Source organism: Herpailurus yagouaroundi, unplaced genomic scaffold, assembly GCF_014898765.1.
Source record: "Herpailurus yagouaroundi ecotype Mexico unplaced genomic scaffold, PumYag 196, whole genome shotgun sequence".
NCBI lineage: Eukaryota > Metazoa > Chordata > Mammalia > Carnivora > Felidae > Herpailurus > Herpailurus yagouaroundi.
Window position 1 is genome coordinate 14329181 of NW_024412427.1, and position 21421 is coordinate 14350601.

General features: G+C 44.1%; 1 protein-coding gene across 1 annotated transcript in view; it reads right to left on the minus strand.

Moving 5' to 3' along the window:
* Window positions 1–14538, minus strand: part of CSNK2A1 (casein kinase 2 alpha 1) — a 55819-nt gene extending 41281 nt beyond the window's left edge. Inside the window, exon 1 of the mRNA XM_040447446.1 lies at window positions 14411–14538. The gene's annotated coding sequence lies outside the window, so the exon portion shown is untranslated. The remainder of the gene's footprint in view (window positions 1–14410) is intronic.
* Window positions 14539–21421: the final 6883 nt, after the last annotated feature.

A 21421-nucleotide genomic window follows, 5' to 3' on the forward strand; every position in this document is an offset into this window, starting at 1 on the left:
GTCACTTTAAACCTAACAAGTCCAAGACCTAGGTAATATCTTCCCCATTTTACAGAAGGCAAGTCAGAATAATCTCTATAAAGTCACAAAGAGATGGGGATTTATTGTCTAGATTCACAGCCTACTCATTCTGTTCTATAGCAAACGATGTCCCATTTGACTCACACAGTATTTTTTTCCCCAATTTTAAAAACTGATATAAAATCCACATGACAAAGGTCACCATTTTAAAGTGCACAATTCAGTGGTTTTTAGTAAATTCACAATGTGCAACTATCACTACTATCTGATTGCAGAACATTTCTATCACATCAAAAAGAAACCCAATACCCCATAGCAGTCATTCCTGATGCCCACCTCCCAACTAATCTGTTTTCTATCTCTATGGATTTGCCTATCCTGGACATTTCATATAAATGGAATTGATCCTATAATGGGATCTTATGTGTCTGGCTTCTTTCATTTAGTATGTTTCCAAGTTCCTCCATGTTGTAGTTTCTGTCATAGTAATTTATTACTTTTTATGGCTAAATCCACCGTATGGAAGCACTACATTTTGTTTATCCATTTATCAGCTAATAGACATTTGGGTTGTTTCCTCTTTTTGGCCACTATGAACAATGCTGCTATGAACATTCATGTGCAAGTTTTTCACACAGTGTTTTAAAAAAGCAATTAGCTATCGAGTTTAAGTATGTGTTAAAATTTTTCATTATAAATACTTAAGTGTGACTTGACTGCCAACGCGCGCGCTCACACACACACACACACACACACACACATTAACCTTCAATTTCTCAAAAGAAGGACGATGAAAAGGTAGATAGATCTGTCTGATAACAATAATCCTGTATTCCCGTGCTGATAAAATCACTTGGCTAGGGACACTTGGGTGGCTCAGTCGGTTAAGCAGCTGACTTCGGCTTAGGTCGTGATCTCACGGTTAGTGGGTTCATGTCCCACGTCAGGCTCTGTGCTGACAACTCAGAGCCTGGAGCCTGCTTCAGTTTCTGTCTCTCTCAAAAAAATAAAAAAATAAAAATAAATAAATAAAATTAAAAATTTTTTTAATTTTAAACATTTTTAAAAATTAAAAAAAAAAAATCACTTGCCTCAGCTACATTATCCAACAATGGGATCTAAACCCAACCATTGGAGATGCCACAGGTAAACCTGGACAACTCTATTCATTTATCTTACTGGTCTGATTCCTGTAGGAATTTGAGTTAGCAATCCCTGCTCTATACTAAATACATATATAAGATTAGAAAATTAATTAATACTACGTATTTTACAAAGGTCACTGGGGGGGGGGGAACAGACAAAGAAAACGTTCAGCATTATTACATGCAATGGCAAGCACATTTACTTTCTCAATTTCAGACCATTTAGAATTCCAATTCATGAGACGCTTTTTGCCAATTAAGAAATGCAGAACCAGGGCGCCTGGGTGGCTCAGTTGGTTAAGCACCCAACTTCTGTTCAGGTCATGATCTAACCCCATGTTGGGCTCTGTGCTGGCAGCTCAGAGCCTGGAGCCTGCTTCTAATTCTGCATCTCCCTCCTCTCTGCCCCCCACTTCAAAAATAAACATTAAAAAAAAGAAAAAAAGAAATGCAGAACCAAACATGGATTTACAGAAAAATTCTAATGGTCGACGCCCTTCCTCTGCACTTCAACAGCACTTTTTGCTTACCCCTTCCATCTAGCATGGTCATCGTACACATCTTTTTAGCTAAACAAAACTCCAAGGGCAGAGAATAGTGCTTCTGTATCCTCAGGAATCTAACACTAAAGCTGACATATGGTCTAGAAATATTTGTTGAAAAACTAATAGTGTGACAAATGATAAATCAGGTTAATTGGTTACAGTACTAAAAATAATGAATGAAAAGGCAAAACTTATTTGGGCTACATAAATTATGGCCTTGAAAATGGAGTCCATCAATGAGATCAGAGGTAAATGAAACTCCTAAAAGTATATACAAAATAGCATGTGCAGGTATATTTTTGTGAAGAAAAGGTCTGTAGTTTCTATCACAGGCCCAGAGGAATCTGTAAACCCCAGTAGAATTAATAATTTCTGAGTTAGGGGCCCTGGGTGGCTCAGTGGGTTGAGCGTCCTGACTCCTGATTTCGGCTCAGGTCATGGTCTCACGGTTCATGACATCAAGCTCCATGTAGGGCTCTGTGCTATCAGCTTGGGATCCTCTCTCTCCCTCTTGCTCTGCCCCTCCCCTACTCACTGTCTCTCAAATAAATAAATAAAACTTAAAAAAAAAAAATCAGAGGCAAAAGGTAATGTCCCCTTTAACATTGTAAAATATACATTTAAAAAGGTTAACTTGATAATTTTCATAAGTATTAAACCATTAAATTTCTCAAACTAAGTACAATATATTATCTCACTCTTTCCTGAAGGGAGAGAGGAAGACAATGTATCCTAGGCTCCAATTTATGTTCTAGCAGGAGACCTATGCTTGATGAATGATTAACAAACTGTCAGTTTCAGAAAAGATAAGGTGGTATTCAGAGTCAGGTGAGGACAACAGTTCTAAGCAAGGACACTTTAGTTTCGCTTCACTGTATAAAAAAGTAAGAACCTGAATTTTTTTTTTTTTTAATTCTTAATGTTTATTTATTTTTGAGAGACAGAGTGCAATCAGGGGAGGGGCAGAGAGGGAGACACAGAATTCCAAGTAGGCTCCAGGGTCTGAGCTGTAAGCACAGAGTCCAATGTAGGGCTTGAACCCACGAATCGTGAGATCATGATCTGAGCTGAATTCAGTCAGAAGCTTAACCCAGGTGCCCCAGAACCTGAATTTCTTTCAAATGTCTAAATTTGAATCGTTTATGGTTGTTCATTTGTTCATTCATTCAGAGAAATAGAGAGAGAGAGAGAGAGAAAAGTATGCCAGCAGGAGAGGGAGAGAATCCCAAGCAGGCTATCAGTGCAGAGCCCAAGGTGGGGTCAGACGCATGGGACACACGTACCATGAGCTCATGACCTGAGTCAAAACCAGTAGTCAAATGCTTAACAGACGGAGCCACCCAGGCACCCCTAACTTTTAAAAGTGTATCTCTTCAATTGTATGTGGAAAGAGAATTACTTTAGATCTGAGAGATACTTTAAAATAGTCTTTTCTAAATTTAAAGCCAAGATTATCTTAAGATTGGCGGCCTTTTGCGTCTTAAAAGTGTTAAAAAACTCAATTACCAAACTTCTAAATCAGTGCTTATTGCCTTTTTAAAATTCAAAACACCAAGAGAAAGTAGTATTTGTATGGCACACTGGGATGAGTGATCAAGACTTTTGGACCTAAAGACATTGGCTTGGATGCCCTGTATGTAGCCTGCACAAATGGCCAGAGGGCTGAAGGGACCAGTACCTCAGTGCATCTGTTAACTCACGCTAATATAGGCTAATATAGCACATTGGCTGAAAAATCCAAGTTTAAATAACATACAGAGATCACAAGCTGAAACTGTCAGAATCCATGCAGTAAATTGAAAAAAACTATTTCATAACTCCCCTTGTTTCAAGGGATATACGTATAATCATCTTTTCCAACATCTTAATCCAGATATAACCATTAATGAACAATGACTTCTGAGAGACCATCTACTTGTATGTAGGTCACTGGCACAAAAAACAAAAACAAACACAAACTAAACCTCCTAATCTGAGTCACCTGGCTGGGTCAGTCAGAAGAGCGTGCAACTCTTGAACTCAGAGTCGTGAGTTTGAGCCCCATTCTGGGTGCAGAGATTAATAAAATAAAATAAAATAAAATAAAATAACATAAGCTTCATAACCCTAACTTGGAAGAATAAGCCAAAATAAACAAACAAACAGGTTAATGGTAAACATGAATGTAAGATTAAGTGAAGTTACCTTTCCAGCTCCACTTTATAATGATTCTACTTTCTTATCTCAAAGTCATGGACAATATTCTCTCTCATCTATCAAGCTAATGCCATGTAAGTAGTGGTGTTTTGTTTCTTAAATTGGGGGAAATATACACAAGGTTAAAAATTAGCTCCTTGACAGTTCCCTTAACCCATTCTGACCTTCAAATCCTAAGACTCCAAGTACACACCGAATAAGCAAGAACTACCCATTCAAAGTCAACAGCCTAAGTTTCTTCTGGCCCTGTTAAGGATCCAAATTTGAAATATAAATATTCACAATAATACTCGATAACTCACATAGTTATTGCTTACATAAACCTGCAGGATATTTAAGACATTGCAATCCTAACACAGTATGGGGCCTCCTGTCTTTATTCCCAACTACAAAATTTACAACATTTCTGTTTTAAAAGGCAACACACTCAAGCTTTCCCATAAAGCAAACCAGCAAGTATGAAATAACAAAAAACATTAGCATTTGGGCTCTGTGTGAATTTCATTTCTCTACCTTTAAGCCAGAAAAAGAATCAAAGTGTCAATGTTACATAAATAACATAGCAACAGTGGGAGGTCTTCCAATGAAGGGAAGTATAAGAAAACCCAAGCAGTTTGACTTACTTGAATTAAGGCAGCTCTACCTCAAACATCTGACATAAATTTGAAGTCCAGTACTGTCTCCAATAATACAGAATAAATGATGGGCAAAGAAGTCTTCATCTGTATATCATTTTACTAGGCAACACAATCAAAATAAAGTCACAATCTGAAACTTTGTTCCACTGGCCACAACCCTCTGGAACCCAAAGACAGAAAACTTCATTTGAGATCTAAAGTATAATCCAGCATTTATGCATGTAATAATAACTACTGCTTTCCATTTGAATGCCTCTTATAAACCAAGCATGGGAGGAAATGTTAACTCCCATTTTAGAAATAAACAGGTTCAGGGGTGCCTGGGTGGCTCAGTCGGTTAAACATCTGACTTCGGCTCAGGTCACCAACTCACAGTTCATGAGTTTGAGCCCCACATCGTGCTCTCTGCTGTCAGCACGGAGCCTGCTTCATATCCTCTGCCCCCCTCCCCTGCCCCTCCCTGCTTGTGCTCTCTCAAAAATAATTAAACATTAAAAAAAAGAAGAAGAAGAAGAAAGAAAAAAGAAACAGGTTCAGAGGTTATATGACCTGCCAAAGATCAAAGGATTACTAGGTGAAGGAGGCCAGATTTTAATCCTACTCTGTTTAGGATTCAAAGCGTAAATAGGTTATTTTCACTAATTAAACACTATTTCCCTAATTCTGCACACTGATTTAATAACAGCCTACGATACATACTACAACGAAATGGGTTGCTTTAAATTTGGAGGCAAGGTGAAGGGTGGAGGATGTGAGTTTTAACAATCAGGAGCCTTCATTAGTCTCTTATCTGAATGGGATGGTCACCAGGAGACATTGGTATAAAAATCGGGTTTTAAAAGATGGAAGAGGCACCTGGGTGGCTCGGTCAGGTGTCCAATTCTTGATTTGGCTCAGGTCGTGAGATGGAACCTCGGGTCAGGCTCTCCACTGGGTGTGGAGCCCGCTTAAGATCTTAAGGTTCTTTCTCTCCCTCTCTCCGGCTTGAAGATAGAAGACCAACTCCAAAGCAGATGGCTATATATATATTCAGTCTATATAGTCATAAATACGTAGAATGATTTATGTACTTTAAAGTACTGATAAAGATAGGTTCCTGCTTTGCCTACCAAGTGTCTGATTGCAAAATTCAGAGCAAACAAGAAAGTTAAGATCATACCTGAGAGAATAGGACATAGAGAAAATGTTAACACGGGAAAAAGTTCTCCAAACATATTCCTAACACATAATACGCAAGTACAAGTAAACTGTGATCAAACCACTGGGGAATAAGACCTCTGATCCAGGTCCACAAGGCTACAGGTGAGCAAACCTTGAACTTTGCCTGAGTATGAGCTAGGCAGATTCACTTCTCTACCTAGAAGAGAACCCTAGATTCACCAAGACCAGATAACCACTCTGGCAATGTATGCTGTACCCGAGCAACCGAGGCAATCTACACTGGGTGTAAATTACATACCCGACCCACCCCTAAATAGCAATTCAGTACCTCACTCACCCAGCAGGACACACCAGAAACAGGAAGTACGGGTCAAAAGGCCTCATTAAAAAATAAGAACTCCTGGCAGCAGAAAATGAAAATAAAGAGCAGTAGCACTGGGGCGCCTGGGTGGCGCAGTCGGTTAAGCGTCCGACTTCAGCCAGGTCACGATCTCGCGGTCCGTGAGTTCGAGCCCCGCGTCAGGCTCTGGGCTGATGGCTCGGAGACTGGAGCCTGTTTCCGATTCTGTGTCTCCCTCTCTCTCTGCCCCTCCCCCGTTCATGCTCTGTCTCTCTCTGTTCCAAAAATAAATAAACGTTGAAAAAAAAATTAAAAAAAAAAAAAGAGCAGTAGCACTGCAATGAACACATGGTCTTCACTGACAGCAAAGAGAAAGAACTCTCATTAGTCAGGCATCCAGTATTTTATAAAACAACTCTTCATCCTCACAGTAACTCAGAGAAAACATTAGCTGGTACTTTAGTTATTAATCCTCACAAGAACATCTAAGGTAAGTACTACTAACCCCCATTTAAAGATGAAAAAAACTGAAGGTTAATAAATGGCTCAAGGTAGCTGCTACCCTAATTGGATAGCAAAATCCAGGTTTGAGAGGTTAAGTAACCTCCAAATACGGTCATCTCACTCCAAAGATGGAGTTCTTTCCAGCTATCCTGTTGCGCCCCCCCCCCACCCCCTCCCGCAGTCTCAGTTAAAGAATTCCATTAAGAATGAGAAATTCTCAATCCCTCCCCCACCCAGATTTCTGTGTCTATACCTAAGACACAAAGCCAGTAGGAGTTTTCACAAGAAAACATTTCAGAAAGGTACTACATTGTGGAATGATATAGGATTACAAAATGTCATTCAACTGTAAACTTGGGAACAGGGACAATCTAGAAATTCTTAGGGGCACGTGGGTGGCTCAGTCGGTTAAGCATCTGACTTTGGCTCAGGTCATGATCTCACTGTTTGTGGGTTCAAGCCCTACATGGGGCTCTGTGCTGACAGCTTGAAGCCTGGAGCCTACTTGGGATTGCGTCTCCCTCTCTCTCTGCCCCTCCCTTGCTCACACTCTGTCTCTCTCTCAAAAATAAATAAAATACTCAAGTTTTTTTTTTTTTAATTTTAGAAATCCTTATGATAGCACCTACCAGACATGTAGCAGGCATTCAGGATCTGCTGAACAAGTAACACCTTTTCACTGGTTATAAATTCAATAGCCTAAAATGGCTATTTTATATTTTCTGATATGACATGATTCAATTTTTTAGGAAAATAATTTACCCACTCATTTTTCACAGGGTTGCTTTCTTAAAATTTATAGCACATTAATGAGATAGCTAAATTGAGAAATGCCCATTAGTGCATTAGTCATAACTTCAGAAAAATTCCAAGTGTTCACTTTTCCAAGCAGATTAAAATGTTTCAGCTAGTAAAAACCTATCAGAATAATCCACAAGATCAGAAAGTATAAAAGGAAAAGAAAAAAGTAACCAATACAAGGGCATTTAAGATGTGACACATATAAATTATAAAAGATTATTCTAAATGTATCTTGGTATTTAATGCTAAAACCCTCACTTCAGATAACCCGGTATCTTCTATGCAAGAAAACACTATTACCACTAATGTAAAAAAAAAAAGCTTGCCCACCATAGCAACTGTTGCTAAGCAGGCTTCTCATGTCTAAGGCTGAATGACACAGAATTTGTAGAAACCAATGAAATACCGCTCCTAGCAGGGTTCTGTGAATGCTTTCACCTTAAACTTTTAAAAAGACTCAATCCTTGATTTCTATGTGGGAAACGAAGGGTATCTGGTCAACAACTAGGTCTGTTGAAATCTATCCCAGAGCATATCAAATATTTAAGAAAAACTACCAATTGTCTATAACCCAATACTATACCAAATGTCTATAACCCTATACCCTTTGTTACAATGACAGCAATTCCTTTTCCTTAATCCTGAAGGAATTTCTTTGTTTGAAAAGCTAGCTGGCCCAGATTTCTATTAAAAAATAGCTAAATGATATACCACTTTTGAAATTATCCATCTTAGGAGTTCAAAAAAATTTAGGTGTACAAACACACTAATACTCTTGGGAAACAAACTTGGCCCAGGTCACTCAATGAATTTAACAGACCAAGGATCAAATCCAGTTTCTCATTTCTTTTTTTTTTTTTTTAATTTTTTTTCAACGTTTTTATTTACTTTTGGGACAGAGAGAGACAGAGCATGAACGGGGGAGGGGCAGAGAGAGAGGGAGACACAGAATCGGAAACAGGCTCCAGGCTCTGAGCCATCAGCCCAGAGCCTGACGCGGGGCTCGAACTCACGGACCGCGAGATCGTGACCTGGCTGAAGTCGGATGCTTAACCGACTGCGCCACCCAGGCGCCCCTCATTTCTTTTTTTAAGATTTTATTTATAAGTATGCTACACCCAATGTGGAGCTCCAACTCACAACCCTGAGATGAAGAGTTGCATGCTCTACCGGCTGAGCCAGCCAGGCACCCCAACCAGTTTCTCATTTTAATATAATTTTTTTTTCAACGTTTATTTATTTTTGGGACAGAGAGAGACAGAGCATGAACGGGGGAGGGTCAGAGAGAGAGGGAGACACAGAATCGGAAACCGGCTCCAGGCTCTGAGCCATCAGCCCAGAGCCCGACGCGGGGCTCAAACTCACGGATCGCGAGATCGTGACCTGGCTGAAGTCGGACGCTTAACCGACTGCGCCACCCAGGCGCCCCAACCAGTTTCTCATTTTAAATCAAGTATCACAAACATTATCATTCCCTTAAAGTGCTAAGACCTTATACCTAATCCAGTGCTAAACTTCACCAGTTCTGTTTCTAAATTTATACAAACTAACGGGATTATGCAGAAGTTGTCATATAGTTGCCAAAACAACTATCATAAATGTTACAACAGTTAACATCCTTGGGGCACTTCATATGGTAGGTACTGTTAAATGTGTTACACTATCTCAATTCTCACAATGACTCCACAAGGAAGGTGAGGCAGAGAGAACCTGTCCAAGGTAAAACCTAGAAAAAGGGCAAGGCAGGGAGTGCACAAGGAATACAGTTCAAAAGCCATGTATCTCCACTGCCTGGACCAGGATTCTAGGCCAGCTCCAGGGCTGATACCAGGTTGAGCTACTTAACCTTCATGTGGCCCAATTTCCTTTACTCTAAACCCAAAAGTCAAATACATAATCTTAAAAAGGCCTTCATACCCTGAAATGTTCTAATTTTGTAATCATCTTTCTATTCAGGTAACTAAATTGAAAAGAAGTGGTCTCCTTTCCTCCATCCTCTGAAGTCCCCACTAAAGTTGAGAGTCTACATTTTATGAATCAAATCAGCAGGATACTGCGGCAGGACAGCCTTTCTTAAAAGTTAGAACTCCATACTGCAATTATAATTCCCAAATGTGACTCTTAACCTCAAATGACAAAGACAGGGAGAAAAGACGTTACAACAACTTCGGGTTGGGGTGGGAAGGGTAAAAAGAACAGACTACTGTGTATAGGTGGTTATCAATTCACAAAAAAAGATCACCCATTTCCATCTCCTCTAAAAAGTTAGAAGTAAGTCTTTAAAAGGCGGTCATATAAACTTATTGCTTTATTCAGCCAATAAAAATTAATGAAGAAATTATGTCATTTATTCAAGACATTTATTATAGGCAAGGAAAAGTCATCAATTTATAGAAATCCTACCAAAATGGCCTAGAGCTCTAGAATCCACATTTTTCAATGCTAGTCATCTAGCCAATTCCAATTCCAATTGTATTTAAGGGCAGTAACAGGATATTTAAACACTAAGGAAAAGGCATAGGTTCTACTCAACACAATTACTCTGTGAAGTCTTCTAGAACCGAATCACTTTGCAGAATAATCTTTGCTACTTCTGTTCTTTAGAAAATCCCCCTGAAATTTTCTTTTTTTATTTATTTTTTTAATGTTTATTTATTTGTGAGAGAGAAACAGAGCATGAGTAGGGAGGGGCAGAAAGAAAGGGACACACCGAATTGGAAGCAGGCTCCAGGCTCTGAGATGTCAGCACAGAGCCCAAAGTGGGGCTCGAACTCACAACTGTGAGATCGTGACCTGCGTGGAAGTCAGACCCTCAACCAACTGAGCCACCCAGGCACCCCTATCCCCCCGAAAGTTTTAAATAAAATCAGCAAAAGGCCTCTATTCATTTTCTACTGTTGCTGTACAAATTACCACAAACATAAAACAACACAAATTTATCATCTCACAGTTTCTATAGGCCAGAAATCAGGTGCACTTGGATGGATCTTCTGCTTAGTGTCTCCCAAGACCAAAAAGAAAAAAACCAAAAAAAAAAAAACCCTCAAGATGTCCACCTTGCTCTGTTCCTTGCTGACACTTGGGGCAGGGACAGGAATCTGCTTCCAAGCTCATTTAGACTGCTGGCTGAGTTCAGTTTCTTGTGATTGTTATGATGGATGCCCCCATTTCCTTGCTAGCGGTCAGCAAGGGGCTGTCCACTTGCTTTCCATGACGCCCCCTCCAGTAATGGCGGGTTGAGTTCCCCTCATGTTTCAAATCTCTAACTTCTGACCCATCTCTCTGACTCCAGCTGGAGAAAGTTCTTTGCCTTCATGTTAGATTGGCCCCACTCAGAAAATCCAGGATAATCTTCCTATCTTAAGATACTTAAACCATAATTACATTTGCAAAGTCCCTTTTGCCATATAATGTTAACATATTCAGATTCCAGGATTAGGGTACAGACACCTTTGAGGGGAGAGGGAAGGCAGGGTGTCATTTCATCTACCACAGCCCACCCTCTGACCTCCATTGATTCATATCTTTCCCAAATGCAAAATACATCCATTGCATCCTAAGGTCTCATTCCATTATAGCATCAACTCAAAATCCCAAAATCTCACCTAAAGGTCATCAATTAAAAAGTCCCAAATCTCATCATCTAAATCAGATGTGGATGAGGCTTTGTGTATAATACAATAAGAACTCCTGGGGCACAATTTCTGAAAACAAAAACCAAGCTACCTGCTTCCAATACACAAGGGTGGGACAGGTATAGGGCAACAGTTATAGAATTCCCAGTCCAAAAAAGGAAAACGGAAGAGAAAACAGATCCATTGGTCCAAAGCAGTTTCAAAATCTGGACAAACTCCATTCCATTTCAAAGGCAGGGAAAAACCCTCTGCAGCTTTCAGCTCCACCTCTCTGGGCTCTTGGTTCCAGCTTCTGAGTCGCCCACATTTTAACAAAAAGCAGCACACTCACACCTGAGTTTACCAGCCCGTTTCCTGCCTAGACTCTGGGGGGTTTTAACAGACCTCTTTAACTTTCATACTATGTCTTTCAATCCAAGCTGGCATCGTTTCTGTCAGTATAAAATCCTCAAGGACCTCATGGACTTTACGTAAATTTCATAGGGGTTCCCTGTTGTTAGTCAGACTCACAGGCACAAATACATCAGGCTCCACCTTCCACACTTTGCTTGGAAATCTCCACTGGATAGCCAGGTTTATGACTTACTAGTTCTCTTTTCCACATAACCACAGGATACAATTCTAAACTTACTTGCCACCTAGTAACAAGGATCCTCTTTCCTCCAGTTTCTAATACCTGCCTCATTTCCCCCTGAGCCCTCACTAGGAGTCAACATCCATATTTCTACCATCTGTTGTAGGTCTTTTCTACCATGCTCCTCAAAAATTTTCTGGCCTTCATCCACTTCCACATTTTTAGGTAACAGTACCCCACTCCAGGTACCAAAAGTCGATACAATGTTCTACTGCCGCGGTAACAAACTGCCACAAGCAGGAGTGGCTTCAAACAACAGAAATTTATTATCTCAGGTCACAGAAGTTTCTGTAGGTCAGAAGTTACGCGGGCTCTGGCTAAGTCTTCTGCTTAGGGCACGAGGCCAGAATCAAGGTATATTCCTTGCTGGAAACTCTAGGGGAAGAATCCACTTCCTAGCTCATTCTGGCTGTTGGTCACAATCAGTTTCTGGTGGTTGTAGGACTGAGGTCTCCATTTCCTAGTGCCGGCTGTCAGCTGGGGCTGGTCTTTGCCACTGGAGCCGACCATATTCCTTCTCATGCTTTCCCTGTGGCCCCCTCTAGCAACAGCAAACGGAGTCCTTCTCACGGTCGCAATCTCTGTGTTCACCCTTCTGCCCTCCCTTGACTCCCAGGTGGGGTCAAGTTCTCTGCTTTCAAGGTCTTGTGTCAGTAGATTGGGTCCATCCATGAAATGCAGAATCATCTTCCTATTTTCAGATTCTTGACTCTAAGGCGATCTGCAAAGTCCCTTTTACCACGTAACACATTCACAGATTCTGGGAATTAGAGTATGGACATCTTTGTTGGGGAGGGTATCATTCTGTCTACCCCACACCCAAACCCTAAGGGAAGGCTTTCAACTCAGTTCCTGGAGAAAATTTCCCCTTTCTCCAAAGGAGTATGTGAAGTAAAGGTATCTGTTCAGAGACAGAGACAACAGTAAAATCAAAGACTCAGCCTGTAACAGTGGCTAGGCAACAGGAGAACTAAAAATACACTGTGGAAAAGAAGCTGCCACTTGTTTCATCCCCAAACAGCAAGGCAAGAAACCCATTACACGGAAACTAACCTAACATTCCCCTTCAACGTGTGCTTCTCTTCGCTACTGTATTCCATACAGGAGGACATAACCGGGCATGTCGGGGTTTAAAGAAAAAAAAAAGAAAAAAAGTTGCCCCAGGGTGACCTAACTTTGTAATCAGTGGATAAATCAACCCAAGCAAACTTCAAATCTTTTCTTTCTTCAAGTTGTACACCCTCCCCCAATAGCAAATGAAAGTCAAGTATTTCAAAGTCACAGAAGGATGAGGGTGCCCAGGTCAAACAGCAGTTGACGTTTTTTGGTTTTTGGCTTTTTAAATGACACGAGGGAGACCTGCTATTGGCCCTGGTCTTTCAAGGGCCCACCAAGCCAGTTACGCCAAATCGACTTACAACGAAACAAAACACTGCAGCAATTTCCACAAGGGTAATATTCTGAAGTCTCGCCCACCGTTTGGTTCCTGACCACACATTTTACGTAGAACAGAGGACCCCTAAATACAGCAGCTGGTCCCTTTAACCTATCAAGCGCTTACTACCTGCCAGGTACTGTGGTAAGCACTCGACACAAAGTATCCTTTTTACCGCTCACCGCAAACGTACGACCTAGGAAATACTACGGCCCCCACTTTACAGATAGGAAAACCAAGGCTTACAGAGATCAGGGCGCACAGCTAAGTAGCAAAGGCACAGACATTTGAGAACCCAGGCCCTCTGGCTCCTTAGCCCTGGCCGACACCGCCACTCCTTAGGTGTAATGCAGCCTCCTAACTCCTGCTGAAATCGTCCCCTTCCCGTTTTCTTTGCACGTCTTCTCCCCGTGCCCCCTTCCCACAGACCTCAGCAGCTTCCAGGCAACCGAGTCCTTCCCAAGTCAAGGCACCACCTTCGTTTCGGAACTCTTCCCTCCCCACAATAGCCAAGAGTCAAGAAGCGACTTCTTCCCACCCTGACTTCGCTTTCCAAAAACAAACTACCGAAGCTCCACCCATCACCTGCTTAGACTAGAAACGTTCCGACGCTGCAAAACAACAAACAACAACAGCAGCAGCAGCAAAAAAACAAAATAGAAGTCCCACTCTTTCGAAAGGTCACAAACTAGGCTGGACACTGCTGGCCAACCTTCCATTCTACATACTTCTCTACCACCCAGGCTCCCAACTAACGCTGAACTCCCAACTCCACCCATTCTGCCCCACTTCGCGGTCCCTTCCCCCCTTTCTTCCCAGCGACCTCGCGCGGGGTTCCCTCCTCTTTGCACCCCAGTCTGCAGGTGGGAAGCCCGGCCCGGCCCACAGGGACCCTTGGAAGGCCCCCACTCCAGCTGCTCCGCTTCCCGGGAGGGTTCACCCCACCCTACCCATCAAGCACCACTCCCCTAGGCACCCTCCCCCAGCATCCCCCTGTGGCCCCACCCCTCAAGCTCCCTTCCCCCTCGGGCGACCCCCTCCTCCAAGTTGCCCCCTAGTCCCCGCCCCAGTCCAGCCCTCTCCCCCGCCACAAGCGGGACTCCAGAAAGCCAGTTCCCACCCTCCCATCAGCCTCCGCCCCGCAAGCCTCGCTCGCGGTCCTGAAGGGTGGCCCCGGGCCTCCCCGATGGGCTGCAGGGGCCTCGGCTGGTGTGTGTAAGGGGGGGGGGGGGGCAGGGGAAGGCGATGGGCCGTTTGGGAGTCCGCTGGGAGCGCGAGGGCCGACCGCGACCCGTTGTCCTATCCCGGGCCCACCTCCACACACCAACGACCTCGCCTGGCGGCTCCCACAGTACCTGTGGTGGAAGCGGCAGCGGCGGCGGCCGCTCTCCCCTCTCCTCACACAGACAATATGGCGGCGGCGGAGGAGGAGACACACGGCTCGGCCGCCAGCCGCAGGGACCAGAGCGAGGCTGCAGCCGCCGCTGCCGGAAGCGGAAACCCCCTTCCTACCAGGAGGCGGGGCGGGACCGCTTCCGACTCCGCCCCCCGCAGAATCCGGCTGAGTGCGGCCATGCTGGGATGTGCTAAGGAGTCCCTGCAGGTGCCGTTCCGGACTGGGGGCGCAACGTGGGAGAAACTGTCGCCAGAAAGCATACTAACGAGATTTGCAGCGATTAAGCGCGTTTTGTCTCAGCACCTGTTAGGAACTGACGACAGAAAGAAGACGAAACTCCCGTACGTGTACAGTTGGTTTGCCCCAAGCTAAGATGGCGGTCCCTATGTTTCCCGCACTTCACCCAGCTGACGAGTCGCCCCAGTGGACGAGCCAGCCGGCCTTTCCTGAAGCATGCGCGACCTGCAGAGCTGTAAAGCAAAGCATTTTGGGAGTTGAAGTCGGCTGCTCGGACCCCTCGTCTAGGGTTAGGGTTCCAGCAGTGCATTTTGTCTACTCAAACTTTGAGTTCGCGACAAACGAACGGAAGTTGGACCCTCGGGGTGGTGTGATGCAGGAGTGGAGCGAGTGACGATCCAAGCCCTGTAGAGACTGAGACCTTATTCCTGCCTCCTGCAGGAGACCTATTTAGAACTACCTATCTAGAATGAAGTGTATTCTCTCCCTTCAGTCCGCCACCCGTCATCCTCCCCGCCCGCCTGGGCAACTTCCCCCAAAGCAGCTACAGGGCACTTTCTATCTTGCAAGCCTGATCACGGCGTCCTCGTGGATTAAAATCTTCCAGGTCTCTCCTTTGGTGCACCAAAGATAGCCCAAGTTCTCTTGACATCCGAATTCCCGCATAAATTGGACAGCCCCAATTCCCCACCTTTTTTGACACTGCTCCCATTTCTAGCCTCCTATTCTGTGCCTCCACTCTCGGATTTCTGATGCTTCTACCCACGAAAGCTTGCAAACTATTCCTGCAGCTCATCTGTGTTGCCTCTCTCCCTTTGCACTGGCGGTTACTTCTGTTACTGTCACCTCCTGAACTGGCTAATCAAATTAATTCAGGGGTCATTTTTTCTGGGGATCATCCCTCCCTTGAACGTCCCCAGACGTAGGTGCGGTCACTCTGCAGCCTGACAGGTCCCTAGCCTGCCTCCTCCATCAGACTGTGAGCCCCCAGTGGACAGGGCTGGGTCTGATGATCATTGTCCTCTGCGCAGGCCCTGCTAAAACCTCGTGTGTTACTGAGAGGAATTCAAGTGTTAGCCTCACCTCTAGTGGGGCAGAGGTGTGAGGGCTGGAACAAGGGTGAGGAGACTGGGTTATTTTTGTACCAGCTATTATCCCTGAGCTGCCTCAGAACAGCTGCCTGGCCCAGGAATGGGCCTTCCCACCCTCTCCAGCCCTCCTTTCACAGTTTGTCAGCTTACTGGCACCTCTGTTCCCAAAGAGACGATCTCCTCCCCTATAGGATGGGGGTGGCCGCAGCTTCAGATGTACAGCGATGGCCTCAAGGAGGTGGCTGTGACCTTCTCTGGGCCTCATTTGCCAGACAGGTCTGCAGCATTTGACCCCAGTGGGCTGGGCATCTATGGTAATGGCTTTCTGGGTGCTCTCAAGTGGGCCGATGTGTTATCTGGGCCTGTTTCCCCACCTGTGGACTGAGAAGGTTGGAGAAGCTGATCCCAAGATTTTCATGAAGACCTTTTTTAGGAAATGACTGGCTTTCCACTTAGCTCTTGGACCATGGTTTTTGTTTTTTGTTTGTTTGTTTGTTGCCTCTCATGGCTCCTTTGTTCACATTTATTCAGTTCACAGCTAGCTATTCATCACTTGTTCTGAGCCAGACAGTGCTGGGGGTGGGGTACGAGCAAGACAGATACCAATTCCTTGTGGAGCCCACTTTCTAGAGTGAAAAACAAGACGCGTGTAAGCAAATGAACAAATGTAGTTTCACGCAACAATAATTGCTATGACGGAAAAAGAGAAGTAGCTGTGAAAACGAATAGAAGTGGGAGAGCCATAGCACGAGTGGTTCAGAAATTCCCTCGGAGAGCAGTGAGTACAGAGATCCGCGAGCAGGAAAGAGTTGGATAAGTTTGAGGAAGGAGGAGGCCAGGATGGCTGAAGTGCAGTGAGTGAGGGGGAGAAGGGGAGGGCATACGGCGGGAGAGATGGGCGGGGCTTATGCCGTCCAGGGGGAGGAGTCTGAGATTTCACGTTGAGAAGAATGGGGGTATTTCCCAAGGCTTAGCCCTCACACCCTTCCTATGGTCTCAGGCCCTCCTACAGTGTCAGTTCTTGGTTCTTGCACCCAGTTCCAGCCTCCACCCATGACCTCACACAGAGGGCTCACCCAGGCACACACATACAATCCTTGGCACTAAGCAGGGCAGAGATGAGCGCCAACCGCGCTTGTCCCAAGTCCCATTCTCCGGTGTTCATCTAGTTACGGAGCCTCCAAAGACCAGCTCAGTTATCTTCGTCACTTATTCTCCCTGGCACCCCACATTATAACCATTCAGTGTAGACTCCCTTCAAACAACAAAAGCAATAATCACAGTTAGGAGTTGAAGTACTTGCCCTGAGCCTCACAGTGAATGTTCATCATCTCATTGAATCCTCACATCAGCCTGATGAGGTAGGAACTAAAGTATTCCATTCTCAGATGAGGAAACTGAAGTGAAGAGAGGTTATAAGACGTGACAAAAGTCACTTGCATTCCAACATGGGTCGTCCTCTCTGCACTAGACCTAACTGTATCAGCTTTCTGTTGCTGCTTAACAAAGCACCCCAAAACAGAATGGGTTAGACTAATAATTATTTGCTTGTTTATTATAAGAGCAGAGAGAGGGGGAGACACAATATCCGAAACAGGCTCCAGGCTCCAAGCTGTCAGCACAGAGCCTGACGCGGGGCTTGAACTCACAAACTGTGAGATCATGACCTGAGCCGAAGTCAGATGCTCAACCGACTGAGCCACCCAAGTGCCCCTTTACTGAGCGTATCGGCAAGCCGGCTGGCCCAATACAGGCTCATATACATGTCTGACAGTTGACTGGGCCTGTTGGCTTAAGGGCCTTGGTTCTTCTTCATGTGGCTTCTTCAGCAGCTAGCTCAGGCTTCCTCACATGATGGCCTCCAAAAGGGAAAAGAACAAAAAGCAGCAAGGCCCCTTGAGGCCTAGGCTCAGAAGTGCTGGACCGTCACTTTCGCTGCATTTTATTGAGCAAAGCCCATCACGTGGCCAGCTCAGAATCAAGGAGAGTAGAAACAGACTCCATCTGTAGATGACAAATGCACCGAAGTCATATTGCAAAGAGTCATGCGTACCAGGATGGGAGGAATTGTTGTGGCTGTCTCTGCAAACATACCACACTAAGTGACCATATGGGTGGAACTGGTTAAATAAATTATCATGCAGCTAAACATGGAGTTATTAACAACAAGGGTTACTGTTTTTTTGAGTGCTTAGTATGTGTCCGGCACTATGCAAGATGCCTTGTACGTATGAACGCATTTAATTCTCATAGTCACCCTGTGGGACCACTACATTTTATTTTATTTTATTTTATTTTATTTTATTTTATTTTATTTTATTTTATTTTATTTTTATTTTACTTTATTTTACTTTATTTTATTTTACTTTATTTTATTTTACTTTATTTTATTTTACTTTATTTTACTTTACTTTATTTTATTTTACTTTACTTTATTTTATTTTACTTTACTTTACTTTATTTTATTTTATTTTATTTTATTTTATTTTATTTCATTTTAATGCCACCACATTTTAACCCCCAGTTAGAGATTAAGCACACCAAGATTCAGAGAGGTTAAACAACCTGTGCAGGGTCACACAGCTAGTCTGTGACAAAACTGTTAAAAAGAATGACAATGTAATGTCCTGACGTGGAAAACTGGCTCTGTCATACTGTTATGGGATGAAAAGCAAGAGATGAAACGAAGATTTAGGGAGAACACATTTTATTTTATGTTTTTTTTAACTTAAAAAAAATTTTTTTAATGTTTATTTATTTTTGAGAGACAGGGAGAGCATGAGCAGGGGAGGGGCAGAGAGAGGGAGACAGAGGATCCAAAGCAGGCTCTGTGCTGACAGCAGAGAGCCCCATGTGGAGCTTGAACTCACAAACCATGAGATCATGACCTGAGCTGAAGCCGGACGCTTAACCGACTGCGCCACCCAGTTGCCCCTAGGCAGAACACATTTTAAAAGCACCTTTAAAAAAATGGATAGATGAGGGGCACCTGGGTGGCGCAGTCGGTTAAGCGTCCGACTTCAGCCAGGTCACGATCTCGCGGTCCGTGAGTTCGAGCCCCGCGTTGGGCTCTGGGCTGATGGCTCAGAGCCTGGAGCCTGTTTCCGATTCTGTGTCTCCCTCTCTCTCTGCCCCTCCCCCGTTCATGCTCTGTCTCTCTCTGTCCCAAAAATAAATAAACGTTGAAAAAAAAATTAAAAAAAAAAATGGATAGATGTAAGAGTGCCTGGGAGACCCCGTCGGTTGAGTATCTCGCTCTTGATTTCAGCCCAGGTCATGATCTCATGGTTATGAGATCGAGCCCCTCCTTGGGCTCTGAGCTGAGGGCAGAACCTGCTTAAGATTTTCTCTCTCCCCCGCTCTCTCTGCCCTTCCCACACTCACGCGCTCTCCCTCTCTCTGTCTCTCTCGAAAAGTAAAAATAAAGTCAAATAAAAAAATAAAAATGAGTAGATGTTTGTGTGTTGTATAGTTGCAGACAAAGTTCAGGAACGATTTACCACAAACTATTAATGGAGCTTATCTCAGAAGAGAGGAAGAGGAGGGAACTTTTACTTTGAACGCTTCCGTCTGCGCTGCACGAATTTTTTTGCTTGAAATTTTTTTTGGTAACAAACACAAATGTTTATTTCGACACTCCGTAAAGAAAAAGTGTTTTTAAAATGTCCTTCAACTTGTCTCTCACCTCTGTCTCCTTCTATTTGCTTTTGACGTTTACTGTTCCCTGCCCCCCCTTTTTTGACACTGCTCCAGCCCAGTCCCTTATCAGTTCGGGCCTGAAGTTTTGTAACTACCTCCAGGAGCCCCTCCTCTCTCCCTTTCCCACACATCCTGCACACGCACTGCCACTGGAGGAAAGTTTATTAACCACTATGTTCCTTTCTTGCTCAAGGGTTTTCAGTGGTATTTCATTGCCTTCAGAGTAAGTCCAAACCGCTTGGCCTGGCAGCCATGACATTGATAAATTTGACTCCAACTTGGTTGGGTTCCAGCTCTGTCACTTACTAGCAGTGTAACCTCGGACAAGTTATTTGATCTCTCTGAGCCCTAGTTTCCTCATCTGTTTAGAAAGAAAGGAAGAAAGAAAGAAAGAAAGAAAGAAAGAAAGAAAGAAAGAAAAGAAGAAAGAGAAAGAAAGAAAGAAAGAAAGAAAGAAAGAAAGAAAGAAAGAAAAAGAAACAGAGGAAGGAAGGAAAGAAAAAGAAGAGGAAGGAAAGAAAGAAAGAGAAGATATAGCATGAAATATGGCAAATTAGGTTACTGTTCAGTGACTGTCGTGCTCCCCCCCAGTGAGGATTGGTTACACTCCCTACTCCATTGATACTAAGCTTGACCATCTGATTTGCTTTGGCCAGTGCAACGTAGATGAAAGTGACCAAGTGCAAGTTCCAGCCTGGGCCTTAACAGGTTTCACCGTTTCACTTGTCCCCCTGGGAATCTCCACCTCTATCACAAGGATGGGGCTATCAACAGTGCACTGTGTCTTTTGAAACAGCGTCCCAGTTGAAGGTTCTGTAGGAAAGTCTGGGTGAAGAAAGTTTTGTGTTTTGGTATTTAGTTGTATTAAACTTTGAATTGTTTTTCTTTTCCCCCCATCAACGCTACCACTTTTGAATGACAGAAAGCTAAACAGCCGGGAAGAGAATGTTCTGTGTCTGTTTAAGGAACCTAGAGCTTCTATCCAAATCCCCAGCACCAAGCAGACTGGGATAGAGGAGTGGAAGAAATATATAGCAGACGTGACATGGAACCAAACTCAGCAGAGCCCAGCCAAGATCGGCCAAAGCCCAAATGACAGCAGGCAAGGGAGGGACAAATCAATATTTGCTGCTGTAAGCCACAGACTTCGGGGGGAGGGGGTGCTTTGCTATGCAACATTATTATAGTGATAGCTAACTGACATACCCAGTTCATAGGGCTCATGTCAGGATTCAGTGACTGAATATAATAAAGCCCTTAAAAATATGCTCCTGGGTGGCTCAGTCGGTTAAGCGTCCAACTTCAGCTCAGGTCACGACCTCATGGTTTGTGGGTTCAAGCCCCGCATCAGGCTCTGTGCTGACAGCTCAGAGCCTGGAGCCTGCTTTGGATTCCGTGTCTCCCTCTGCCTCTGCCCTTCCCCTGCTCGCACTTTGTCTCTCTCTCTCTCTCTCTCTCTCTCTAAAATAAATAATAAAACATTTTTAAAAATAAAAAAAAAATACGCTGGAACACAGCAAGGATGAGCAAGGATGCAATTAACGTGAGCGGTCACGAGTGGGGTGTTACCGTGAACAAAACAAAGGCCCCGTTTTCACCATCTCACGTTCCTCGGAGAGGTGTGTGGCACATCAGATGGTGACGAGCTCCGTGGAAAGAAAGAAGGCATGGGAGGGACAGGGAAGGGCTGCGGTGCTGTTCAAACAGACAATCAATGGAAGCCTCGCCGGGAAGGTGGTTCTTGGGCAAAGAGCTGGAAGAGGTGAGGCAGGGAGGCTCGAGGGTGTGTGGGAGAAGGCTGTTCCAAGCAGAGAGAACAGGGTGGGCCAAGACCTCGAAGGGGACTCGTGTCTGGTGGGTTTGAGGAACGGCCAGTGGAGAGGATGGCTGAGCTGAGCTGAGCAGGCAAGGGGGAGGTGACGTCGGGGAGACTCCCCTGGGGC